This window comes from Canis lupus, chromosome 31 (assembly GCF_011100685.1).
Source record: "Canis lupus familiaris isolate Mischka breed German Shepherd chromosome 31, alternate assembly UU_Cfam_GSD_1.0, whole genome shotgun sequence".
In the NCBI taxonomy this organism is placed as follows: Eukaryota; Metazoa; Chordata; class Mammalia; order Carnivora; family Canidae; genus Canis; species Canis lupus.
The window spans coordinates 32,717,877-32,743,370 of record NC_049252.1 but is presented as its reverse complement, the minus strand read 5'-3'; the positions used below and the strand labels follow the sequence as shown (position 1 = coordinate 32,743,370).

Here is a 25,494-nt window from a genome sequence, read left to right as displayed (position 1 = left end):
TAATTTTATTGAACATATATTCTCCCTTTTACCTTCTCTAGAAATTATTCTCTCTTTTTTTAAGATTTTATTTATTTATTCATGAGAGGCACAGAGAGAGAGAAGCAGAGATACAGGCAGAGGGAGAAGCAGGCTCCATATGCAGGGAGACCAATGTGGGACTCGATCCCCAGACCCAGGATCAGGCAGACCAAAGGCAGACGCTGAACAGCTGAGCCACCCAGGCATTCCTAGAAATTATTCTCTTGAATGAGAGTAAGGATATAGATCATTTTGAGTAGGCAAAGGAAGCTTTAAGCTATGTTTTCATGTAGGGTCTACCACAATAGTGCTGGGCAGATTGATTAGGTGGGGGGAGGTGCTGTCCTTGCAAACTAAAAAAAAAAAAAAAATGTTTTTGAAAGAAGAGCTTACTATTTTTTAATTTAAATTCAATTTAATTAATATTTAGTGTATTATTAGTTTCAGAAGTAGAATTTAGTAAGTTATCAGTTGCATATAACATCCAGTGTTCATTCCATTAAGTGCCCTCCTTAATGCCCATCACCCAGTTATCACATCCCCCCACTCACCTCCCCTCCAACAGCTTTCAGTTTGTTTCCCCAAACAGGTAGAGAGAGTCTTATGCAAAAGAAAAACTATTAACTACGACTCATTTCAGAATACATAGTCATTGCCTTAGGCAACCCAGAAGGCAGCCACAGGCTAGTCATCCACCCCATAAGCAAGTACGTAGTAAGGAACTGCCCCAAGCCTCTGCCTGAGGGACTATGCCACATAACAGAGAAAAGATTGCATCTAAATAAAATGCTAATCACAGGGAGAAATGAACAATACATTGTCTAAACACACAAAAAGGTGGTAATGAGTTATGCAAATATTAGCAAGCAAACATTCAGTGACAGGGTATGAAGCTCATGGCCAAGTTAATTTGGGTTATGTTTTATGGTGCCATATATCTGAAAATGGTTCTTAGGGGTTATGTTCTGATGCAAATAATTTAGAATGTTATAAGACTGGAATGGATCCAATTGTTAGTGTGTAATTAGAGTCTTCCCATTACAGGTAGATAATATTTGTGCCATCTGTGAACTGAGTCAGGAGGCCAGACACTCGTGGCTGCTTGCCTACGCTATATGCAAGGTGATGAGGACTTGACAAGGGAAACCTGGACAGGAAAGACAATATTCCTTAGAGAGTGAAATGCAGAAGGTACTGAAACAGTGGCCAATCCATTTTTGTATAATAAGGACACCCTGCTAAATACCCTTAAATACACCAAATACACTGACTGCTTTTATTCTTATATTCTTAAGGAAATTTGAGATACTGTTTCCATTCTCTACCTTAAGAGAGTAAACTACTACTTCAACACATATACATCAGTTCTTTATTACCACATAACAAATAGCCACAAACTTCATCGCTTTAAACAATGCACATTTATTATCTCACAGTTTAGGTGGATCAGGATTTGGGGTATAGCTTAGTCGAGTCCTCTGCTCACAATCTCACCAGGCTGCAATCGAGATGTTGGCTGGGCTGTATTCTCATCTGGAGGCTTAACGGGGAAGAATTCACTCCCAAGTTCACACAGGCTGTTAGCAAAATGCATCTCCTGGCAGTTGTATGACTGAGCATCCCAATTACCGGCTGAATGTCAGCCAGAGGCCAATCTCAGCTCCTAGAGACTTCCAGCAGCTCAGCTGACTCCCTCCTAAAAGGCACCTTAGCCAGCAAAGGGAGTCTCCCATCAGGTCCACCAATGATAATCTCCCCTTTGATTAACTCATAATCAACTTCTTTGTGATCCTGATTGCATCTGAGAAACCCTTTGACCTTTGCCACATTCTGGAAGTTGTAGGATCTGCTTCCACTCAAGGGGAGAGAGATTATATAGAGGGCATGAAGAGCAGAAGGCAGGTCAATGGGGGTTATCTTAGAGTCTGTCCACCACAGCATAGGTTAGTGTTTTGTTTCTAAAGTTAGTATTACACACTAGAATTTCTACTGAATTCTTAAGAACATTGAGTATAACAACTTCAATGTACTGTATTCCCTCAGTCCTCTTCACATATGTGAGAAGACTATTCATAGGATTCTTTAGATGGTGAAGGGGATAAAGAAGGAGAAATGAGAGGGTTGAGTAGAGGTGAAATGCAGAGTTTGACTCCATGTTTAGTGTCTATTGACAGCTTTCAGGCCCCACTATACCCTCTTCCTCTTCTACCCCACAGCTTGGCAGCTAAAGAAATCTAAGTGTTCCTATCATTAGCATCAATGGGAAGTTCAAATTATGCAAGCTCTAGCCCTTACTCAGGTCAAGGTCAAGGTGAGTTTAGATGTTTTCGGGGATCCCATACTTGAGAGTGTTTAAGCAATAAACATGGGGAAAAAATCAGTAAAGAGATTCATTGAGAACTGAAACCATTAGGAAAGGCTTTCTAGAAAAAGGGGCACTGGGGCTGAATATTTGGTGGGTGGGGTAGGATTCATGTGGGACAGGGAGCAAAGGCATTCCAAGAGGGAGAATGTTAACAAATGTTTGGAGTTACAAATATATTTAGTAGGTGGGGACAACGTGGAGTCCATCTTTGCTTTGGGATAGAGCAGCTTCAGAATGTAAAACTGGACAAGAATGTGGGAGTCTATCATTGCAAGTCTTAGATGGGAAGTAAATTTGGACTTTATCCTTTAGGTAATTAGGATTCTCCTGAAGGGGTCTATGGGATTTTCAGTTAACTGGTCATTTAGGAAGTTTAATAGTGCTGTGTGTTTAGTTACTGATAGGGCAGAAACTGCAAAAGTGGGGATATCAGGTTAAGAAGCCAGTGTACTGATTCCTTTGTGAGGTCATAGAGTGGCTCTAGATGAATTTATTCCTGTAAGCAGTAAAGTCTTTGGCAAGCAATACATCCATCTCAAGTAGTAAGTAGAATCTGAGTATGGTCTTGGAGCTGTCTGATACTTTGTCTGAAATATATATGTAATAAAATCCAGGAAGAAGGGAGAAAGGGAGTAAAAGAAAAGAAACAGTGAGAAAGAGAAAAAAAGCTCAAACTTTATAAATTAATGATGCATTGATCTACAATTGATCTAGTGGTAATAACAATATTAGAGTGATCACTTCATTTCCTTAACAGTGTTTCTTCTATAGGACAGTGTTGGCTACTACAAGGTACAGACCTAACTGCACTAGAGTGGAGCCACACCAAGGGACACACAAGTAAATGACTGTAAATATACCACAATTTGCTTATCCATTTTCCTGTTGATGAAGTATGGATTATCCCCAGTCTTTGATGTGAGTAAACCTCCTATAAATGTTCTTGTATGAGTCTTTTTGTAGGTAAATGTTGTTTGTCTTGGGCCATACCCAGGAGCAGAATTGCTGACTCATTGGGAAGGTGTGTGGTTAACTCTCCAAGATGCCATCAAACAGATTTCCAAAGTGGCTGTGCCATTTTACACTGCCATCGAGGATGTCTGTGAGTACTCTTTGCTCCACATCCTTGCCAATGATTAAGGTTATCAGTCTTTTTTAATTTTAGCACATTCCAGTGGGTTTGCAGTGGTATCTTATGGTTTTAATTTATATTTTCCTAATGATTATGCTTTCTTATTTTCCTTATACAGTCAAGTATCTTTTCATGTGCTTATGGGCTATTCCCATATCTTTTTGTATGAAGTATCTGTTCAAGTTTTTTTGCCCAATTTTTTGTTATTAAATTGTGTTTCTCTTTCATACTTATTTACAGGCATTCTTTATGTGTTCTGGATGTAAATCCTTTGCCAAGTATACGTGTTGCTAATATTTTCCTCCAGTCTGTGGCTTATTACTTTCCTTAATGATATATTTTAAAAAGCAGCAATTTTAACTTTGCTCCTGTGGTCATATATTTTGCTTTTAGTTTAAGCTGCTGTTTATTCCTTAAATAAAGTAAGAGGTCTTTCTGTTCTCATCTAGTGGTGTTCTCCCCATGACCAAACCTGCAATGTGTCACATTGAGCCTTCTATGGCCCATGGTGAGTTTTACCTCCATAGAGCTTGGATTTATCATGTTAGCTTCACAGTGCTATGCACTGAAAAAAAATTTGGGGTAATAACAACTTAGCTTAGAATGGCACAATGAGCTAGTTCTCACCTCACAAAGTCCTAGGTGAACCTGGTCCCTTACCCATCTTCCTAGTCTACTTCCATAGCCCACCTCCCTTCACCCACTAGGTTTTAAGAATACCAGCCTTATGGTTCCTCAGACCAACCAGGGAGTCTGCACTTACTGTTCTTCTTTCCTTACCTTCACATGTCTGACTTCTTCTTGAGCTTCAGATGTCACTTAAGTTTCACAGCCAATTGATACACATTCTCCATGATATTGCTCTGCTTCACTTCTTACACATGGCACTCCCAAGTTTTCTTATTGCTTCAGTTATCAACTGACAGTGTATCTCCTTCCATCCTCCCACTGCAAGATCTGTTACAACAGAGACCAAGTGTGTCTGGTTCTTCACCGTATCCCAGCACCTCGAACAGTGTATGACTCCTGGAAGGGACTCAACATACATGTTGAATGAATGAGTGGGTCATGGGATGATGGAACCCACTCCTCTCAAAAAGAAGAAGAAGAAGAAGAAGAAGAAGAAGAAGAAGAAGAAGAAGAAGAAGAAGAAGAAACTTCTTTTGCTTCATTTTGCTTCATTTTGTTTCTTTTTCCAGATATAAGAGAGTACTTGTTAAGAATGTCACTGCAGAAGTCTGACAACCATCCCTGAGAGATCTAGTTCTTTCCAAAAACCTTCACCTCTTTGATAAACTAATTATACACCCTGATTGTTCTATTATTTCCATTTCCTTAGCTGTACTCTTTTTCATTTATTGAATCTGTTGTCTCTCATACATTGTTACAGCCCAAATATTGTGGAGAAAGGAGAAGGGGTAGAGTGAACCTTGCTGGTGACTACCACAATCATACCCTCACAAACCAGCCTTCAGTTTCCCCTGGGACTCCACCTGCTTCTTGCTTCCTCCAGTCCACATTAGAAAGGGCCTGGATGTTGCTCTCAACTTCTACAGAAGCATGTGTGTGATCTTATCTTGGATTGTGGCATCTCTATTCAGTTTTAACTTGTTTGTTGTCAGTCTTTTAGGGATTATGGAATAGGTAGGAAAAGGTAGCATGCTTCTAGACAGTCTATCATTATGAAAGCCAATCCAATCAAACCTGAAATCAATTTCAAGAGTTGGATAAAGTCTAATAAGATAAGTAAAGATTTTAATCTGGAGGAATTTATCATGTCCCTGAAATTAAGTCACAAACATTGCTGCCTAGTTTATATATAAATGATGTTGCCCAGAGAAACTGTCCCCAGAAAACTGAAGGAGAGTTTGTTTTGAGATGTTCATACAGTGATTGTTTATTGGATACTGGTTCTGGCATCAAAACAGAAAAATTAACTGAGTTCAGCCATCTGCAAGGTAGAAGCCCTGGAAAGCTCGGGGTGTAGTTCTAGCCCAAACCCAAAAGTCTGAGAACCAGGGAAACTGATGATGTAAGTTCTTGTCTGAGTCCTATGGCCCAGGAACCAGTAGGGCTGATAGTGTAAGTGTTGGTCCAAGTCCAGGAAATCAGAGGGGGAAGATGACACTCCAGCTTAGCGGTCAGGCAGAGAGAGACAATCCCTCCTTCTCTGCCTCTTTGTTCTCTTTAGACCCACGGTGGATTAGACAAGGCCCACTGACACTGGCACGGGCAATCTGTTTTACTCCATCTGCCCATTTAACCCTCTTCTCTTCCAGACACACCCAGAAGTAATGTCTAACCAGCAGTCTGGTTACCCCGTGGCCCAGTCAAGTGGACACATAAAATTAGCCGCCACTGTCCAAGCAGATTTTCTTGTGGTGATCTCAATTCTGTGAAGAGCCTGTCCTTGTAGAAAATGGCCTAAAATTCTGCAGGGCCATAGGAATTCTTCTATGCTAGCCATGCAATGAAAGGCGCTCCTTCTTAGAACTGCCCCAGGTCAGCGTGTGGACAGACCCTGATGGCGAGGGACAGGGACCTCCACTGGCTGACTGTCCTCACTCCCACTTGGATGCTTAAAATCACAGGTATGCCTTGAGATCAACACATTTACTTCCCAGAGCCACTATTAAAATACCAATACATTTTTACATGAGAGGCAATTTAACATTATGTGGGAAAGCAGTGGGTTTAAACAGCAGAATTAAGTTCTTCTTGGGCCAGCTGTGTGGCTGTGTGCAAGCATCTCACCTCCCTGGAGCCTCATGCATGGCACACGGGTTCTGTACCAAAGTCAGGATGACAAGTGCACCTTATCCCCAAAACCATCTCTGGTAAGTTCAAAGTCCTTCAAGCTGTGTTGGGAGGAAGTAATTCCATGGCCATGCCCAGAGCATAGCTGGAAGTGGGCTCTGGTCTGCCTTTTGTCTTATTCAGGCCCATGATGGGAAGAGAAATGGGAAGAGCAGCTGAGCAACACTGCCCGGAAATGGAGAAAACGCAGTCAGTGGAGAAAGTTCTGCCCAAATGGACATCCATGGATCTTCTTCTCGATGACTCCCAATGATTCCCTGTGTTCTATTGTCTCTTGGTTGTTCTGCTCGTTCCCTGGAAAGACTCAAGCTCTGAGTAAATGAAAAATAGAGTAGAGTGATGGAAAAGCCTGGAAAGGATACAAGAAATTCTGGAGAACCAGCTCCTCCACCTAGATGGTTTTCTGGACTGAAAAGGGCCAGGACACCAACGTCCTGGTGCACAGGTTCTGCTGTCCCCACTTACAAATAAGAACTGAGACACAGAGCACTTGGACAATGTGCTCTAAATCACGCAGCCAGCAGGTGCAAAGTGGACTCAGAGGCAGGTGGGCAGCCTGGCTCTGGCCCCACACATGTGGCACTGTCTCTCAAAAAGCATGAGACCCTCACTCCACAGAGAAGACAGAGGGACACTGTAAACTTTTGCAAAGATTTGAAAGGGCAGCCGGGAATCTCATTTCCGACTAGGCAAGGGTATGAGTGGCTGCTCCCTCCTGTTACAAACTTGGCAGAGGAATGTGAGAGAAAGTTCCTGAATTGTGCCTCGTCAAAGAGGGTGAGGAAAACACAGGGAGAAGGGGCAGCAAAGATATAAGCCATCCCTGAGTGATGGGAGCTGCTCATAGTCAGTGTCCAGCCATAATCAGCGGTGATGACCAGTAGCAGTGGGACAGGGGACATTACAGGCCAAGAGGTTTTGCTGCCTGTGAACCTAATTCGGTCTCTACTGCTCACATGCTAACCAGCCTATAATAAAATTCTGGTCTGTAGAGGGAGGCTGGCAACGAAAGCACCTCTGCTGCGGGGCACGTGGCCCCCACCTCTGTTTCCTTTATGATTCCAGAATGTGTCCAGCATCTGGAACAAAATAGGCATTTAATGAAAGCAAGTTCTCTATTTTAAGTTAAGGACACGGGAAGCTCAAAGAAGTGGACGGTGGCAACCCCTGGAGATGCCTGCCCTACGGACCTCCAACTGCCAGGACTGTAACTGACCAAGGTGCTGTGCTGAAATTCCTCATCCCCACATTTGCACAGCTTCCCAGGGTTCTCTTAGCCAATGACCCAGACAGCCTTGCTCCTGAAGACACAGTGAGCCCCAACAACCCTGCAGAACCTTCCAGAGACTAGCAGCATGAGAGTCTAGGATGCGTCTACCAGCCTGCCTTGATTTTCTCCCCATTTTCCCTCACACAATAGCTCCCCCTAATAAAGCCCACCCCTGTTTCATCCCACCCTGACACATGCTTCTCAGAGGACCTAGACAAAATATGACTTGGCTCAAGGTGCTAGGAGATCCTTGCTCAAATTCCCTTTGTAATCCAAAATTCCCTAGCCTTTGCTGCACAATTAGAGATTGTCCTCCTCTCCCTTTTGAGGAACCGCTGTAACCAGCAAACTGTCAGCGTTGTACTTAAATGACCCTGAGATAGATGAGTCCTTTCTTCAGAAGAGAGTTTACACACTGCTACACAAAAAGCACATAATGCTTCAATGATGCTTAACAAAGAAGATGCTGAATCTTCTCTTATGACTACAGTGCATCCCCTGGAAGACAGAAGGCTCTGCAGTGGAACCAGCTCGAGGGAGGAAATGGAGTTATAGGGTCAGATTCAATGCTGTAGCCCAAAGGTAGGTCAAAAACAGAATCAGGACATCTCTGTAGATGGGCAAAACCATCTACACCTACCCCCGCAAAATTGTAAGAGGGGTCTTCATATCCACTCATAGGCTTGGAAAACCCATCTCTCAAGCAGAGATATAGCCCTCTAAATGCCAAGTAATACCCTTTGGAGTAGAGAACATTCTCAAGGCTGTGAGAACTCCTGGTGTCCTGGAAATTCCACCAAGGCATTGTAAAAATCTCAGAATTTAAAATAATCAGATATAGCCCAAAAGAAATGTGTCACCCTAATCGTTGTCCAGCACTAAAGCACTAGTCTGGAGTCACCAAACTACACTTTAGCAGATATCTTGGGAGCAAAGCGCGGATTGTGGAGGATGGCACAGGTTTCCAGGCAAAATCACACTAAAGGGCTTTTCCAAATTCAGGGAGCACAGCAGAATTAACAGAGTTTAAAATTGTTTCTCCCTCTTTGGCTAGCTCAGTCGGTAGAGCATGATTTATGATTGTTTCTCCCCGACAGGTCAGATATACTCACACCACTCCTCTGCTCTGAGACCAAGTAAATGCCCACAGGTCAGGGACTGATCGCTTCCAAATGGGGAAATATGGCAGGTGCCCAGAGTCCCTTATCGAGCTGTCTACATCTCTTAAGTAAAATGAAGAATGCTCCGCTTAATCTCTGTGATGAGGTTTTGAGTAAAATTATTTGTTCCTAACCCAAGCGTATAATTCAATCATTAGTAGAAATTATGCCCAGAACCTGCAGCATTTGTACCAATGGCTAGGATACAGTCTCATTAATGTTCATTTTTTTGGCCAAGGTGGTGATCACATAGTATTTGGGATTGTTTACGGGCAGAGTGTTGCCGATGTTCTGTTTTTAAAAGCTGGATTTACAACCAAAGAAGAATGACATTAATGCCTATTCCCACAGCAATGGTACAGGAGATCTGAGTCTAACAATCTCTCTGAGGGTGCTAAACTGAGGCTAATAATAAAAAAAGAAAAAGAAAAAAGAGAGAGCCCAGACCATTAGAGACTCATAGGCATTAGCTTTTATTATGAATATTAACACTGGTGTCTTCACACAGATTTTTTTTTTAATACACATACACACAACAACAACACCACAATATTTTGAGCCAGGAGAAGACAAGTTTCCTAAACTCAGGTGGTGTTAACCTCCTGAATTCCAAAATCCAGCCCCAAAACAAATCTAGCTTTAAATTTCTTAATCCCCTTCACAGCCAGCCTCAGTGCCTTCATCCCTCTCCACCTAAAATCAATCAAAACAATGCTCCTTTGCCATGAAATACAACAAAGTAACTGTGCCTCAGAAAATAGGAGCCAGGAGTTTCCAGCACTGCTTCTGCTGCTCCCTCACCTCTGTTACATAAAACTCACCTGTTAGATTGGCCTCCTGTTCCAGTCAGCTCTACTTGTCCTGGTTCTAATCCAGCCCTGACGTGAGTTCTGGACCATCCCGGGACACCTTGCTTGGAGGGAGACCACTCTAACAGATTGGTCACATGGATGATGGCACTACCCAGGCTCCTCCCAAAGCACAAAGGATGAATGTGCCTTTCAAACAAGCTGGGTTCAGATCATAGGACAAATAATAGACATTGGAGTCAAGTGGATCAGGGTTCCAGTCCTCCTTTTGCCATCTACTGTGTGACTCTGAGTGAGTTGTTTGAGCCTGTCTCCTCATCCCTTCAGTAAGGGTAATACTCCAGCCTACCTTGCAAGGGTGCTGCAAAGAATAAATGAGAAAAAGACTTTGAAGCATTGACCAGAATGACGGGCACAGAGTACTGTAGTAATTGTATCGTAGCTGATTTTGAATCTTCTCTACTTGGGGTGAGGACAAAGGCAGGAAGGAGAAAGATGTCCTAAAGTAAAAGTATAATCAACAGGAGTAATATATTCAACAACTAACTCTATACCAATGATAAATTAACTACTGACAATTGATTATTGGAATGCTATAATCCAAGAAGCCATCAGAACTCAATATTCTTAAAAGTTCAATTCCTGGTTACTCAGATATCATCACATTTTCCAGGAGAAAGGCAGGTGATTATGACCAATAAAAAGTGGCTGCCCAGAATTTCCATTGAGAAAGATTTTGAGGCTGAGTTGGGGTAATATCACCATTTAGTAACATCATCCAGCTGAACAGAGGGTGTCATGCTACCAACTTGTCATCCCCTCCCTAGACAGCTCAGAAGTTAAAACAAGCTACACAGACACATGATATTTAGAAATGTAATGGCTTGATCAGCAAGGAGCTAGCTCAGCATCATCAAACAGTACTGACAGTATAATTGTTCCTGCAAAGCTTCTGCTATCTCTTAACACCAAAACAAACAAAAAACAAAAAAAGCCACACAACAAATGCTAAGGATATTAGCTCGTGGCTTTGCAGTGACACGTGGAGAAGGCAAGGCAGTGCAGAAACCAGTGTCTGCTTGCTCACCACCCTCCTGAGTAGAGCCCAGTGGCTGAGCAGATGAGTCAGCTGGAGTCCCAGATGGCTCATGTCAGAATTGTGGAGCAGGCCTGGGAAGTTCTATTGCTTCTAGAGCCTAAGGGAGTGTGCACAACCCTATGAATCCTGGCCACTGCTCAGGTGAGCTAATGGCCTCCTGATTTTTACTCTGCTCCCTTGCATTGGTCAAGTACACCATTGGAAGCAGCTCCCTAATTCAAACTTAGAAACCACCCATAGTGGGCTAGCCAGCCCTGGACTCACTCACACTGCTTCCTCACAGCTCTCTGATCCTTTGGTTCATGAACCTGAATACTCTAGATCTGAGGCAATGCGCCATTCCCTTCAGCCTAGTTCTCCCAGACTCTCACTTGATCCTCCTAGCCCTGTATATCATCTGGGTCCCATCTCTGGGTTGGCTGAGGTCTTCCTATTATAATCACAGAATCTACCCATAGGGTTTTTGTGAATATCAAATGAGATTAAAATGTAAAGAGCTTAACACAGAGTTGTTATAACTGTTTCAAGTCTAGCTGTTCAGACTTGACCCTCATGTCCAATCCAGCCCCAGAGGTTCCCCAATACACTCAGGTACCATCCATGTTAAGGACAATGGTGTGAAGAGCCATGAGATGTAGGATGTCCTCCCAACTTCCGGCTATGAACGACTTGTCTCCTGATCAAATGTTTAGTGTCTGAGGAGTCACCTAGCACATGAAGTCTGGATATTCCTGTCTCTGCCACTCAGTAAAATACTGACTGATCAGCTACTTTGTGCTCAAGACATGTGGGAGGAAGAGAAAAATCCATTTCAGGATGGACACTCAGGAAACCAAACATTTCAAGCAGGACTCTGGAAAACACCTAAGCAAAGATAATAGGAGAAAACCAGCACATTCAAGAAAAAGATGACTGTTATACTTCAAACATATTATTTCCAAACAGCAGTATTTGACATGAGTACAACTGCATTCAAAAACTGCCAGACATAGAATGGCATTCAAATGAAGACATTTAACACAGACTCACGTTCTGCAGAATAACTTGTTTCTTTGCACCGTGTTTTGAATAATAGGTATCATACAGTTTTATGCTGCTATGATGAGAATTCTGGTCACTTGAGGAATCATTTTGAATTAAGTGTCATATTCAGTCAACTCCAAAATGAGTTCTTTAGCTGTGAAGATAAATGGGTGGCAACTAAGTAAATAGGAAGAGTCAGGTATTTAGATTTTCATTGCCTATACTATAGTAAAATCCATCACACTTACCTCCATCACTAGTGCTTGAGAAAAGTGAAAGATAATAATAATAGAATGAAATAATAAAAATCAATTATCTTTTATGTGTAAAATAGAGGTTACCAGAATTCAAAGTATCATACATGCCTCTCTCACTTCTCCTCTCTTCCTACATTCCATCTTCATATACATGGGTATTTTTTTAAGATTTATTTATGTATTTATTTATTTGGGAGAAAGACAGTTGGGAGAGCAGAGGTGGAGAGAGAGAATCTCAAGCAGACTGAGTGTGGAGTCCTATGCAAGCCTTGCTGCCAAGATCTAAGATCATGTCCTGAGCTGAAATCAAGTTAGCCACTCAAGGCACCTCTATGTGGGATTTTTAAATTAGCAATGTGGAATGTTCTCTCCAAATCAATCCACTGATTTAAGTGCATCTTATGTCAAACTCATTCTGGAAAGCAAAATGCATGTGCATCCACATCTCACTGCATTGTAGCACTCATGATACCATCTGATGGAAGATTTGCAAACACTTTCCACAAAACAACAAAATCTCCAGTTTCATTAGTATCCACTTACAATAGGCTCCACTTGTTATCCTGAGTGACCAGATTCTCCATAAATTCACCATGAGTGGAAATCTCTGAGCTCAGAGGTCTCTGGCACCCCCAGGCAAGCTAAAGTGAGCTCCTGGGAGCTTACTGCTGGGATCCGAGTGGGAGGAAGACATTCTAGGGTGGGGGGCAGAGAATGAAGTCATAGTGCCCTGATGGAGGCTGTGACTGAAGAACATTCCAGAAATTCTCTCAGATGGACAGCAGTGGCCCCCGTGATTCCCTGATGTTTCTTTCTTCCTCCTTTAGCAGCTCACTGCTGTGGGTGACCTCCAACTCAGCAGCAACAGGTCAAGAAGAAATATACTTTTCCAAGTCCTTCTGTGTTTCCCATGAACCAAGTTTCACAGCCATTTTTGAACAGGAGGAGATGTTCCTAGCAATAAAAAAAGAACTTGGTAGTGACATACCAGGATGCCTAGATGGCTCAGTAGGTTAAGCATCTGAGCTTCAGCTCAGGTCTTGATCCTGCAGTCCTGAGATTGAGCCCCGTGTCAGATTCCTTGTTCAGCAAGGTCTCTTCTTTTCCCTCTCCTTCTACTCATTCCCCCTGCTCATGCTTTCTCTATCTCTCTCTCACACTCACTCTCTCTCAAATAAATCTTTAAAAAATATGAAGTGCTTCTTCATATTTCAGCTTTCTTCTTACCTTTTTTAGACTCTCAAATGAGTAAGTGTAGATGCCAGGGAACCAGGAGGCGAACATCAGAAAAGGACAAAACAGAAAGAGGAAAATATGAGAACAGAACAGAGAGATAGAGAAAAGAATGGAGGGGGAAGAGAAGTCTGGAGGAGAGGAGATCTGAAGAGCCATGGGCCAGGTCCCACATAACATGCACATAATCCCCGAGCGTGTGCACACAACATCAGCAATTTCAACTATGACCACCTTCCACTTCTCACTTCCTGACCTTAGGGAAGTGTTCACTTCTAAGCTCACAGTGAGTAAGCCTAACATAGGCTTCTATCCTTCTGTCCTTGATAAGTATGTCTTTGGGGAAGGAAAACCAGTCCATTTCCATGGTTATACACAAATCGCTTTTCAATGTATCATTCCTTTGAAAGCTTGGCCAAATGATCACTGTTGTCTAGCATGCAAATAGATTCATTCTACTCGGACCACAAATAGACTTCACCTTTGTATATAAATGTCTCTATACATATATTCATTTTATAGTACCCTGCATATTTACACGCAGGTGTGACATATGTGTGTATAGAATACGCCTATATTTACAGCCAGCACTCAGAATGGGTCCAACTTGTCTCGTGCTTTTACCAGCATCATCTTAGTCACTCCTCACAACAACCCTGTGAACGAGGTACTATGAAAATCAGCAAATCATAGGACACGGACACTGAGGTGTAGTTCCAATTCCTTGTCTGAGGCTCCAAAGCAGCTGAACGGTAGATAGCTCCATGTGGACACGGCCATGTGTGTCTCTCTGCTCTGTGTACTATCTTTTCATCATCACCCAAGGATATTTTTCCCACTCTTGAAAGCAATGAATGGACTGCAATCTTCTGCAGATCATGCCCACCACCCTTATGATTTCAAAAATGAATGAATTTAAACTATGCCCTGAGAATGCACAGGAGGCCCTCTCTGTGTCTCCAAGCTGTGACTTTTCCCAACCACCTATACTGGCCTGGAGCTTGAGAACTGTCTCACCAAGGGTTCCAACTCACAGTAGTAGATGGCAATCCCCTCCTCACAAGCTATAAATGGTGACACAGGGCAGTCTCAAGAAGCACATGCCCAACTCTGAGTTTCCTGAGGTGTCAATTTATTCTGCAGAAGCCAGGAGACAAAAGGAAGCTAGGAGATGCTCACATAACCACCAGCTTGCAGAGCACCAGCAAGGCACTAAAGCCCATCTGCCACCCTGCACAGCCTGCTCCCAGGAGCTGAGAAAGCCTGGCTGGGCATTCCAGCTGCAGTCCCCAAGATCCATACTGGGCTCCTACAGGGAGAAAGTGCAACCCGGCACCACCCAACAGAGAGCAGTCCCTGACTTCACTCGGGTGTTCTTCCACAAAGAATGTAAGGAATCCATTTTTAATTTGGGGGGGAACCTCCATCCTATTTTCCACGGTGGCTGCACCAAGTTACATTCCCACCAACAGTACATCAGTGTTCCCTCTTCTCACATTCTTGCCAACACTTGTTCTTTCTCATCTTTTTTTATTTTAGCCTCTTTGACAGGTGTGGGGTGATAGTTTATTGTGGTTTTGATTTGCATTTCCCAGATGATGACTGATGTTGAACATCTTTTCATGTGTCTGCTGGCCGCCTGGTGATATTATCACCTCGTTATATGGTGACAGAGGGCGGTGAGCATAACATAAACTATGGAGTTGTTCAATCACTATGTATACTTGAAAGTAATAACATTGTGTGTGAACTGTGCTCAAATTTAAAAAAAAAAAAATCCTATGTGTGATATTTCAGGCCCGACCCTAGCTCGCTCTCTTTTCCAGCTGGGACACTGTCTCCTGCCATTGGACTTTAACTTGCCCTGGAACAATGCCATGAGTCTCCTGGGTCTCCAGCCTGTCAACTGCAGATCTTGAACTTGTCAGCCTCCTGTTGATTCTGTGTCTCTGGACCTGACTCACACAAGGCCTTCTGTGGCGGGCCTCAGCAGGGAAGCTGTCACTCTCACATCACACTTGGTGCACAGCCGTGCATTACAGTTTCCTGGAGGGTGCTATAGTCAAGGCCTGAGCCCTGCCAGGCCAGCCATGATCTTACCTACATCTGCATTCCTAGCCCAGAGCCTTCACTAAGACCAGAACATTGAGGGCCCTTGGCTAGGGAACTTTTCTCCACCCCGACTACCTTTCCACTTCTGGCCTCACCCTACCTTTCTGGCCCCTATGCCCATAAACATAGTAGCCCTTAGTTCAGAGCTCCTTAGCAATGAGACTATTGTCCTCATGCACCTAATCCTCACCTGGTGCTATCCCATGGGGGAAATGGAATGCCAGGCAGTCACTACCTCTGATTTGTCTCTTGCTTGTACTGTTGCAATGAGAGAACCACAATTGTATTGTCACGTTCAGTCTAGCTCATTGTCCTAATTGCCCACCTCAATGCCTGGCACCTCATCAATGCTTTAGAAATGGTGTTTTCCAGTATTTCTGCACTCAGCCTGATACTCTGACTTGCATTTGACTCTGGAAAGGGTGAAACTGTAGCCTGTTCTGGGACACCTTCCTCTACAGGGATCACTTGGCATCTTCAAATGGTATTATAATGCATAAAGAACTTACTTTTGGGGAGGCAATGACCCCTTAGTGGATGATTTTGATCTTTCCTCAAGCTTAGTTACAAGAGGAGTCAGATTGTTCAGCACTAACTACCCCTATAATTCTTATACCCCATGCTGTCAACCCCAGCGAAGCCTAAAAGTCCAAATTTCAGCAGCAAAAGAGAAATGCATGCCCTCCCCTTGTCCCTCCAAACCACAGTCAGCTTCTCTGTCTCCAGCTCATTGCTGCAGCAGCCCCTTCTCCATCTGGGCTTTATGACAGCCTGACGTTCAATTACTCATCACCACTTAGCACCTTCCTGAATTTTTAAATACCTTTATTTCACAATAACTTTAAATTTACAAAAGTATTTGCAAGAATAATTCAGAGTGTTCCCCTGAGACCTTTATTAAGATTCATCCATTTTTAATATTTTACTATATTGGCTTTATTGTGTTCTCTCAAAGTCCCAATAAATGACTTTGCACACACACACACAATTTATTTTCTCTGAACCTTTTGAAAGTAGATTTCAAACATCATGCCTCATTGCCTAGGAATATTTCAGTGTGATTTCCTATGAACAAGAATGTTTTCTTATTAAAAAAACACAGTTCAGTTGCTGATTTGGGAAAAATAACATTGGTAAAATACTTTTATCTAAATTTAGACCATATTTCAATGTTGCCAATCACCTAAAAATGCCCTTTGTGCAATTTTCCCTCCAGCTTAAGACTCAGTTTGGGATCATACATTCATCTGTCATGTCTCTAGATTTTTCACTTGACCTCTCTCTCTCTCCATCATCATGTTCCCATCAGGGGAGAACAGAGGTCGTCCGTTTTTTAATGAATTTCTCCAAGAGGGTCTCTTTGATGTTTCCTCATGATCAGAGTATATCTCCAGCTGGAATTCTAGATGGTAGCTGTTTGTCCTTCTCAGGGGCTCAGAGCCAGAGGCACAGAATGGCCACTGATACTCACTGGGACATTTGTTTTGATCACCCAGACAAGGAACTGTCCAGTGTCTCCACTAGACTTCCAAAAGTGACCTTAGTAGATAAACTATATAATCACTTCTTCTATACCTATTTTTTAAATAAACATCTAAGGACTTACTCCAGGCCTACAGCATCTTTTTCTGGATGGAAATTGTAAGTTTTTACTGATTATAAGGATAATCCATCTTCTTTATGAAAAAGAAATCAGAAAACACAGAGGCATAATGAAGGAAAAGAACACTCATGATCCATCCCATTTATTAGCCTGTTTGCACTTCTGATACTAGCTTATGAACACTTTCCCATCTACGTTCATATTTAATTTTCATAACTACACTGTAACATAGCTGAGCCGAGATTTAACATCTGAAAACACTGAAGCTAAAGAACACACAGCCTCGATATCCTGCCTTGAAATTCCATTTTCTCTCTGAGACATCACACTGCCCTTGAGAAACACATGAAGGGAAATGGAGTCACAATTGTTGTGGAATAATAAGGCTAACATGACAAAATTCCCACTAGGTTTGTGGCTTTAAAGCTCCAAGCAGTCTCATGAGGTGGAGACTAGTGTAGAAAATGGTGCTTAAGGAGGATAAGCAGTTGTCCAATACCTGCCTCACAGCTCACAAGGGATGGATCTGGTGTTCAATCCCAAACCTGTCTGCCTCCATGAATTTTGGGAAATGTATACACAATGCAACCATCACCTCCAGAAGTTTCCTGTGTTCTTTTTTATTTTTTTTAAGATTTTATTTATTAATGAGAGACACAGAGAGAGAGGCAGAGACACAGGCAGAGGGAGAAACAGGCTCCACGCAGGGAGCCCGATGTGAAATTCGATCCCTGGACCCCAGGATCACACCCTGAGTCAAAGGCAGATGCTCAACCACTGAGTCACCCAGGCATCCCTCCTGGTGTTCTTTTGCAGCCAGTCCTCACCCCACCACTGCTGCCCCAGGCAGCGGCCCTTTGGCTTTCTACCACCATAGCTTAGAATGTCATGTAAATGGAATGATATCCTTTAATATAATTACCCAAGCTCTGAGCTCCTGGAAAACAGCACAGGTTCAGGAAACTCCCCACTCTGTGTTCTGGAAAACAGCTTACTGCAAAGAACACCCTTCCTCAGGAGCCTCAGTGTCGATGGACACAAGAAGATATGGTTTATGTATACAATGGAATATTGGTATATTCCACAGATGGATCAAGAAGATGTGGTTTATGTATACAATGGAATATTCCTCAGCCATTAGAAACGATGAATACCTACCATTTGCTTCGACGTGGATGGAACTGGAGGGTATTATGCTGAGTGACATAAGTCAGTCGGAGAAGGACAAACATTATATGGTTTCACTCCTATGGGGAATATAAAAATAGTGAAAGGGAATAAAGGGGAAGGAGAGAAAATGAGTGGGAAATATCAGAGAGGGAGACAGAACATGAGAGACTCCTAACTCTAGGAAACAAACAAGAGGTAGTGGAAGGGGAGGTGGGCGGGGGGATGGCGTGACTGGGTGACAGGCACTGAGGGGGCACTTGATGGAATGAGCACCGGGTGTTATGCTATATGTTGGCAAATCGAACTCCAATAAAAAAAATACAAAAAAAAAATTAAAAACAAAAAAGAACACCCTTCCTCACATGACTTAGATGTCCCCTTGATTACGAAAGACAGGGCCAGGCACAGACCCTACAAACTCCCTTTCTTTTATAAATGATAAGCTGAACTGCTTGATCCCATTAATCAATCAGAACAAAATGTTTGTTAACTAAACTTGAGTTAAGAGTCTCCCCTGGGACACCTGGGTGGCTCAGCAGTTGAGCATCTGCCTTCGGCCCAGGGCGTGATCCTGGAGACCCGGGATGGAGTCCCACATCAGGCTCCCTGCATGGAGCCTGCTTCTCCCTCTGCCTGTGTCTCTGCCTCTCTCTCTCTCTCTCTCTCTCTCTCTGTCTCTCATGAATAAATAAATATTTCTTTTTTCTAAAAAAAAAAAAAAGGGTCTCCCCTTCCCTAGGCTCTGAACCCTGCCCTATCTTCCCCCTACCCCCAACCTCAGCCTGCAGACAGCCGCTCCCAGACAGACAGCCTGGACTACATTGCCCCTCCTATACACATGCTGGCTTCAGGGTCAGACATTCTCACTCGGCTACCCAACCTCCCCTTCACCCCACTTCCCCACACCAGCTTCTTTCTGGCCTTGTTCACTCCTCTCGATCCAGAAGAATCTTACATGCCTAACCTTCAAGACATCCACTGATCGTAGGGTCAGAATGGTCTCCCCGAGGCACTAGCCCCTACCCCTTGCAAAAATATCCTCTTGAATAAAATCTTTTCAGGCAAGTCCAGATTTGACATACTTCTGGCTTCACTTGCTCAGCATAATGTTTTTAAGATTCAACCACACTTTTCCATGTGCCAACAGTCTGTTTCTTTTCACTGCTGGCTACTACTCCACTGTACGAATACACTAGTTATCTACCCATTTCCCACTTGATGGCCATTTGAGTCGTTTCTCGGGTTTTGGCTGCCATGACCATTTTCAAGCAAGTCTTTGTGTGCACGTGTGCTTCCACTGCTCTGGGTAAATATCTTGGGGTGTAACTGCACACTACATATTAAAGTCAAAACATTCTCTCCTTTAATGTAGTATCCACCCTGTGAGACAGCTTGAGAATGGCATTTTTCTGCTTAAAAAGCTTCCAGAAGTGGGCAGCCCGGGTGGCTCAGGGTTTGGCGCTTTCAGCCCAGGGCATGATCCTGGAGTCGTCCCGGGATCAAGTTCCACATCGGGCTCCCGGCATGGAGCCTGCTTCTCCCTCTGCCTGGGTCTCTGCCTCTCTCTCTCTCTGTATCTCTCATGAATAAATAAAATCTTTAAAAAAAAAAAAAAGCTTCCAGAAGTGCGATGCTGCATGGTGTCCTCGCTTGCATTTTATTGTGTGTGAACAAACACATATGACGATTCCTTTAAAAACACAAACTTCACATCAAATTCTCCCATTACCGATAAGCTCGGCATTCAGCGTGATGGCAAAGAAGAGGCTGGAACAAGTGCATGTGAGTTCCGAGCAATACGTATGTCCCTTCTGCAGAAGGATTGTTCCCATTCGCCTGTCTTCACTGTCTCATTCACAATGGTATAAACATCGTGTCCTTTTCTCCGCGCATCTGCTGCTTCCCTGCCACATCTCTCCCCGGCAGAGCCTGGTTTATTGTGTTCATAAATAAGAAATGGCAAACATTCATTCCTTTTAAGAAAACAAAGGCACATTTCTTTTCATCCCATCAAATTAAGTTCAGCTCTTCCACCAGCTAGAATTACAGAAGACAATTCCTTCCAGGAAGAAAGAAATCATCATTAAAAAACAAAATCCCCGTTTGAATAGGGAAAGGAAAGAAGGCATGAGGATGAAATGCAAGATTGCCTTTGTGAATTTTTATTTCTGCCTATTGTGGCTTCTGTTCAGATGCCCACTTCCGTCCCCCACCTGGTTTATTTCCTCCCCTCCTGTGACCTGAGCACAGGCTGAGGACCTGGGGTGGATGTAGCCCGGGGACGTGCAGGGAGGACATGGAGAGAGGACACCAGCCGACCGTGGGGACCGCTGGCACCAGTTCTCACCTGTGGCCTGTGGTTCTGGAAGGAACTTGCCACCATCTATTGTACCCTGAATGTCTCCACCTACAGGGATCCGATGCTTTCCAACTTCTGGCTTTCCAACCCAGTCACCCAGTAGGCTGCTTGTCAGAAGCACTGATGACGGCCATCAATAATTTACAGCCTTTAGATGTTTAAACTCTGCTGTTCCTGGAACACAGGCTCACCTGGAAGAGGTGGATTTTTAACGGAAGCCCATATTCTCAGGTTAATTAAGTTATATAGCTCTGCTCCGCAATTAATGCCATTGACTACACACACACACACACACACACACACAGACACGCGCGCGCACGCACGAGTATCCTGCAATGTTCTCATTCGAGCAGTGCAAATTACATGCAATTCCGATTTATAAAACAGAACAGTTAGCCTCATATTAGGATGTTTCAGAAGACTAAATAAATCTACTCCTGGTTAAATGTCTGTGTGGGGCTTGTTTTGCTGGTGGGGGATTTTTTTTCTCCCTTTATCTCCCAGAACAAAGCAGCCAATGTCTTCCCTTTGGTTTTTCACTACAGCAGGCCAAATTATAGACACTTTAAGCTGGTCCCTTAACCACCCTGTGCTTTTCAACCTGTCTCTGTTGTTTCATACCATGTGGCTGAATACTGAAAAAGAGGATGAAACAGGAGCCCTGCTGGTCTTTGGCCCTGCTGCTTCTTTCCAGGCAACATGAACATATCCCGAGCCCCCACCCTGAAAGCAAACAGACGGGCTTAGAGTCGGTGCAGCAGACCTTCCTCCACTATGCAGAGCCAATCCCTTCTGCTGAAAGAGTCGCTGTTGTTCAGGTGGTAGAGTTACCAGACTGCCAAAAAAAATTACAGGATGACAGGTTAAATTTAGTTTTCAGATATCAATGATAACAACTACTTAGCATAAGTATGTCCCAGACATTGCATGAGATATACTTATGCTGAAAAAGAAATTACTTGTTTATCTGGAATTTAAATTTAACTGTGCATCCTATATAAGCTTACCTCAAGAGTTCCATGGAAGGACTACAGACTGTGGTCAGTCTTTGAAGTAAGTGTCTAACCAGATTAAACTAGATCTTACGCTGAGTACTTTCCATGACTTGTGTCATTCACATTTATAGCCCTCTTAGGAGGCAGCTGTTACTGTTATCTCCATGCCACAGAAGAGGAAAAAGAAAGTTGGGGGTTAAAATCAGGGCTCCGGCCAATCCTCAAAAGCCCATGCATTTCACTTGGATGTGATACTTGCCTCGGCATACATGACTCCTTCCTCTGAAGTCCTTGCCATAGAGTATGACCAAGAAAAAGAATCACAGATACACACCCCTCAGCCTCTCCGATCTTTTATCTCTCAGTGAAGATTTAAGCACATGGGAGCTGCCTGCTGGCAGAGCAGTGTCCCTTCAGTAGTTCTGACTTCAGTAGGCATCCAAATATTGCTAGCATAATAATTTGCATTTCTAACAAACTCCCCTTGTTAGAGGCTAATGCTGCTGGTTCAGGGACTTCACTTTGAATCCAGGCTTTGCCATGAGCCATCCTGGATTTGTAGCTCAGCACAGCCACCTAGCAGCTGTACAACCTCACACACACGACTCAGCCTCTTTGTGCCTCAGCTTCCTCGTGGGCCACAAGCACAGAATAAGACTGCATCACAGACATGCACGCAATTACATGAAATACTACATGTAAAATGCTTAGTGTTATAGCTAGTACTCAAAAAAAGGCAGATCTAGTTATTCCTATCAATATTTGATAATTAGAAGGGAATTTTGCTAAGATTCTGGTAGGGAGAGCTGGATCCTATATTCTTCTCCATTATGTACTAGCAGGTGGACCAGCCCCCCTACTTTGTTAGGCTTCTGTTCTTCTTAAATGTAAATGGAGTTTAGCTTTCCTTTCTGAAGATCACCAAGTAATGGACCAGTTGAGTTTAGCACTCACTCCCTGGCTCGGAGGGCTTGGATTCCCGCTTTAGTTGGAGAGCTAATCCTACTAAATTCAAGAATTATTATGAAACTACAGTAACCAAAACAGGATGGTATTGGTGTACAGCCAGGCATATAAAACAACACAGCGGGACAGAGAGTCCAAAATTAGACCCACATATTAATGGGCAACCGATTTTTGACAGAGAAGCAAAGACAATTTGGTGAAGAAAGGATAACCTGTTCACCTAATGGCACTGAAAAATCAGAGCTCCATGTACAAAAACAGAAACTGCAATTTGTCCCTTGCACCATACACAAAAATTCACCTAAAATAGATCTCAGACTTACATGCATAATCCAGATTTTTGTGACGTTGAGTAAGGCCAAGGCTTCTTAGATAAAACAACATAAACAAATTCATCATTGTACTTCATCAAAATAAAAAGTTCTGGCAACGACCAGTTTGTCCTTCGGATATCAACAAAAATATTCTTAGTATAAGTATGTTCCAAATATTGCATGAAACATACATATACAAGAAAAATTACTTGTTTATCTGAGCAAAATATTTATCTCACCCCACCTGTCCACTACCTAAGATGCATGAAAGACTGAGGATCTCTGAGAGCATTCACTAATCACAGCTTGCAGGGATCCGATAGCCTTCAAATCCTTGATGGAACTTGGTTTAAAGCCAGCGAAACCAGAGCCAGGTGCCCATTGTTCTATGGTTGCAGTGCCCCAGCCACCACTCACAGATGGGCATTCTACCTGCAGGAAAACCCTTCTCTGGACACCACAACTGCTGGAAAATCTTCCCCCGGGGAGCTGGGCCTCAGTTCAGACCAAGAGGGAAGTACTGTCTGAGGTTTCTGAAATGGGGGTTCCTGGAGCAAATGCATGACAATATTTGTCTCCCCATTCCAGCTCTAGTCCTCTACTACCACCCACCACTCCCACATGGGTGCCTCTGTTCGCAATGCAGACTGTGGCTTTGCGAGGGGCCCACCAGCCACCCCCTGTTGCACAGCTCATCTCTGAATGGCAACACCCTATAGCTAAGAATGTGTTCACAGTTGTACAGCCTGGGTCTTGCCTTGGTTCGCTGGAGGTAGAGAACCAGACTTTGACTGTCACCATCCTGAGTCCCCTGACCCAGAGGCCTAATTTATGAACTACCCCTTGTACATGGAGCACAGTCTAGTGGGACATGGTGCATGGAAACTCAGCCTGTCATTCTGCTGAAAGTGATGATTTACAGCCCTGGACCTGCACCTCTCCTTCCTGTCTTCTCAGAGAATATGCTCTTAATAGCCTGTGCATCAGGCCTAGCAGGAAGGTGAGGGAAAAAGCACTTTAATGGTTTTCAACAAATTAATTTTCCTGCCAAGGCAACATGTTGTTTTGGCCCAAATGAGTGGGCTTTCTTTCAGCAAAGGAAAAGTTTTGCTGGAAAATAAACATGTACATTCACATTTATTTGCGGAGCTCCCTTTGGGAACTTCTAAACCATCAAATTAGTAGGCAGAAAGAAAGAATTCAAAAACGAGGTCCAAACTCTGGTTCTCAGTAACAAGCTCAGAGTTGCAGAAACTAGAAATCATGTGCATTTCACAGATGGAGTAACAGAGGGCCTGAGGGGAGCTAAGTTTCCTGAGACCTCACAGTTGGTCACTGGTAAACTGGTTCCTGGATTCTCACACCACCACTACCAGTTCTGGCCACTGCCCCACATGGCTCCTGAGAGATAGTGATGACAGATTTAGGTTGTAAAAATACAGGGAAGACAGTTAAATTTACATTTCAGGTAAATAATAAATAATTTCTTAATATAAATATATATCAAATATTGCATGGGACATACTTACACTTCATTGTTGGTTGAAATTCTTAAAAGCTTTCTTAAGGCATAATTGATATACAAAAAAATTGCACGTATTTAATGTATACAACTTGATGATTTGGACATCTGCACACACCCAGGACACATCACCACAATTGAGGTAATAAATATTTCCATCACCTCCAAAAGTTTCTTTGTGTCCCTTTGCTCATTTGAAATCTATTATATCAAATGTGTATTAGCCAAAGCCTTGACTTGCTTTCATTGTATTTATTCACATCTTTCCAAGAGGCAGTTTGGGATGGAATGTCAGGATTACAAATGGGCTCTCCTGGCCACCTTGCACGGCCACAGTCTGGATAAAGTGAATTATGATCACATCCAAAGGCAAGACAAAGGTATATAAGAAAGGTCCTCAGTGGTCAAGACAGAAACAGGCTTTAATGAATGAAAGGCATTGACAGACAGCAGATGGGGGAGAAAGGGGGTAGCAATATGGAATGGCCAGGCAGCACTCAAGGAAACACATGGGGCATCTCTCTGATCTGGACGTTTGTGCCAACAGAGAGAGAAATGAACAGGAGCCTATGTCAATACAGGCTGGCGCCTTGACCTTTACAGGCTATAGCCTGGATTTTTTTCTCATGCCCACAGAGACATGGAGCTGAAATGTTCCCTTCTTTAAACAAACCCCACACAATGTTCTAACATCGTTCTCAAGTTACTAAAGTTTTCCAGGTCTTTCGAGCCAGAGTTATGCCAAGGTTCCTGGACAATCAACACAATACAGCAGTAGTGAGGCAGCCACGCCCTTGTCTGGACCCAAAGCATGTACAGCCTAGTCTCATTATTCACAGGTTTAAGTATTTGCAAATTCACCTCCTCCTTTAAATTTATTTGCAGCCACAAAATCAATACTATGGTGTTTAGTGGCAATTTGTGGGCATGCACAGAGCAGTGAAAAATTTGACTTGCCTGACACTCATGTTCCCAGCTGAGGCTGAACAAGATAATACTGTGCCTTCTTGTTTCAACTCTGATACTATAGACAAGTGTCCTCTTCTCGGTCTATGTTGGTGCCAATCTTTTGTTTTGCATTTCTTGTGCTTTTTGTTGGTGACTTTGCTGTTTAAAATGGCTCCCATTTGATGCATAGTGCTGAAGTGCTGCTCATATCAGTAAGTGCAAGAAGGCCATATGTGCCTTATGAAGAAAATATGTGTGTCAAGTAAGCTTCTTTCAGGTGTGAGTAATAGTGCCATTGGCCATGAGTTCAATGTTAATG

The 25,494-nt window shown here is 43.2% G+C and overlaps 1 long non-coding RNA gene across 2 annotated transcripts; it reads right to left on the bottom strand.

The window, feature by feature from the left end:
- Positions 1–1,422: 1,422 nt before the first annotated feature.
- On the bottom strand, positions 1,423–12,660 carry LOC111093514. 2 transcript variants are annotated; one of them, XR_005382376.1, is made up of 4 exons: positions 12,497–12,660; positions 11,703–11,850; positions 4,299–4,544; positions 1,423–2,973 (listed from the first exon to the last, which is right to left on the bottom strand). It is a non-coding gene; the product is annotated as an uncharacterized LOC111093514 (long non-coding RNA). The 2 variants fall into 2 exon arrangements; XR_005382377.1 differs by having other exon boundaries at positions 4,299–4,475.
- Between the last annotated feature and the right edge of the window lie 12,834 nt (positions 12,661–25,494).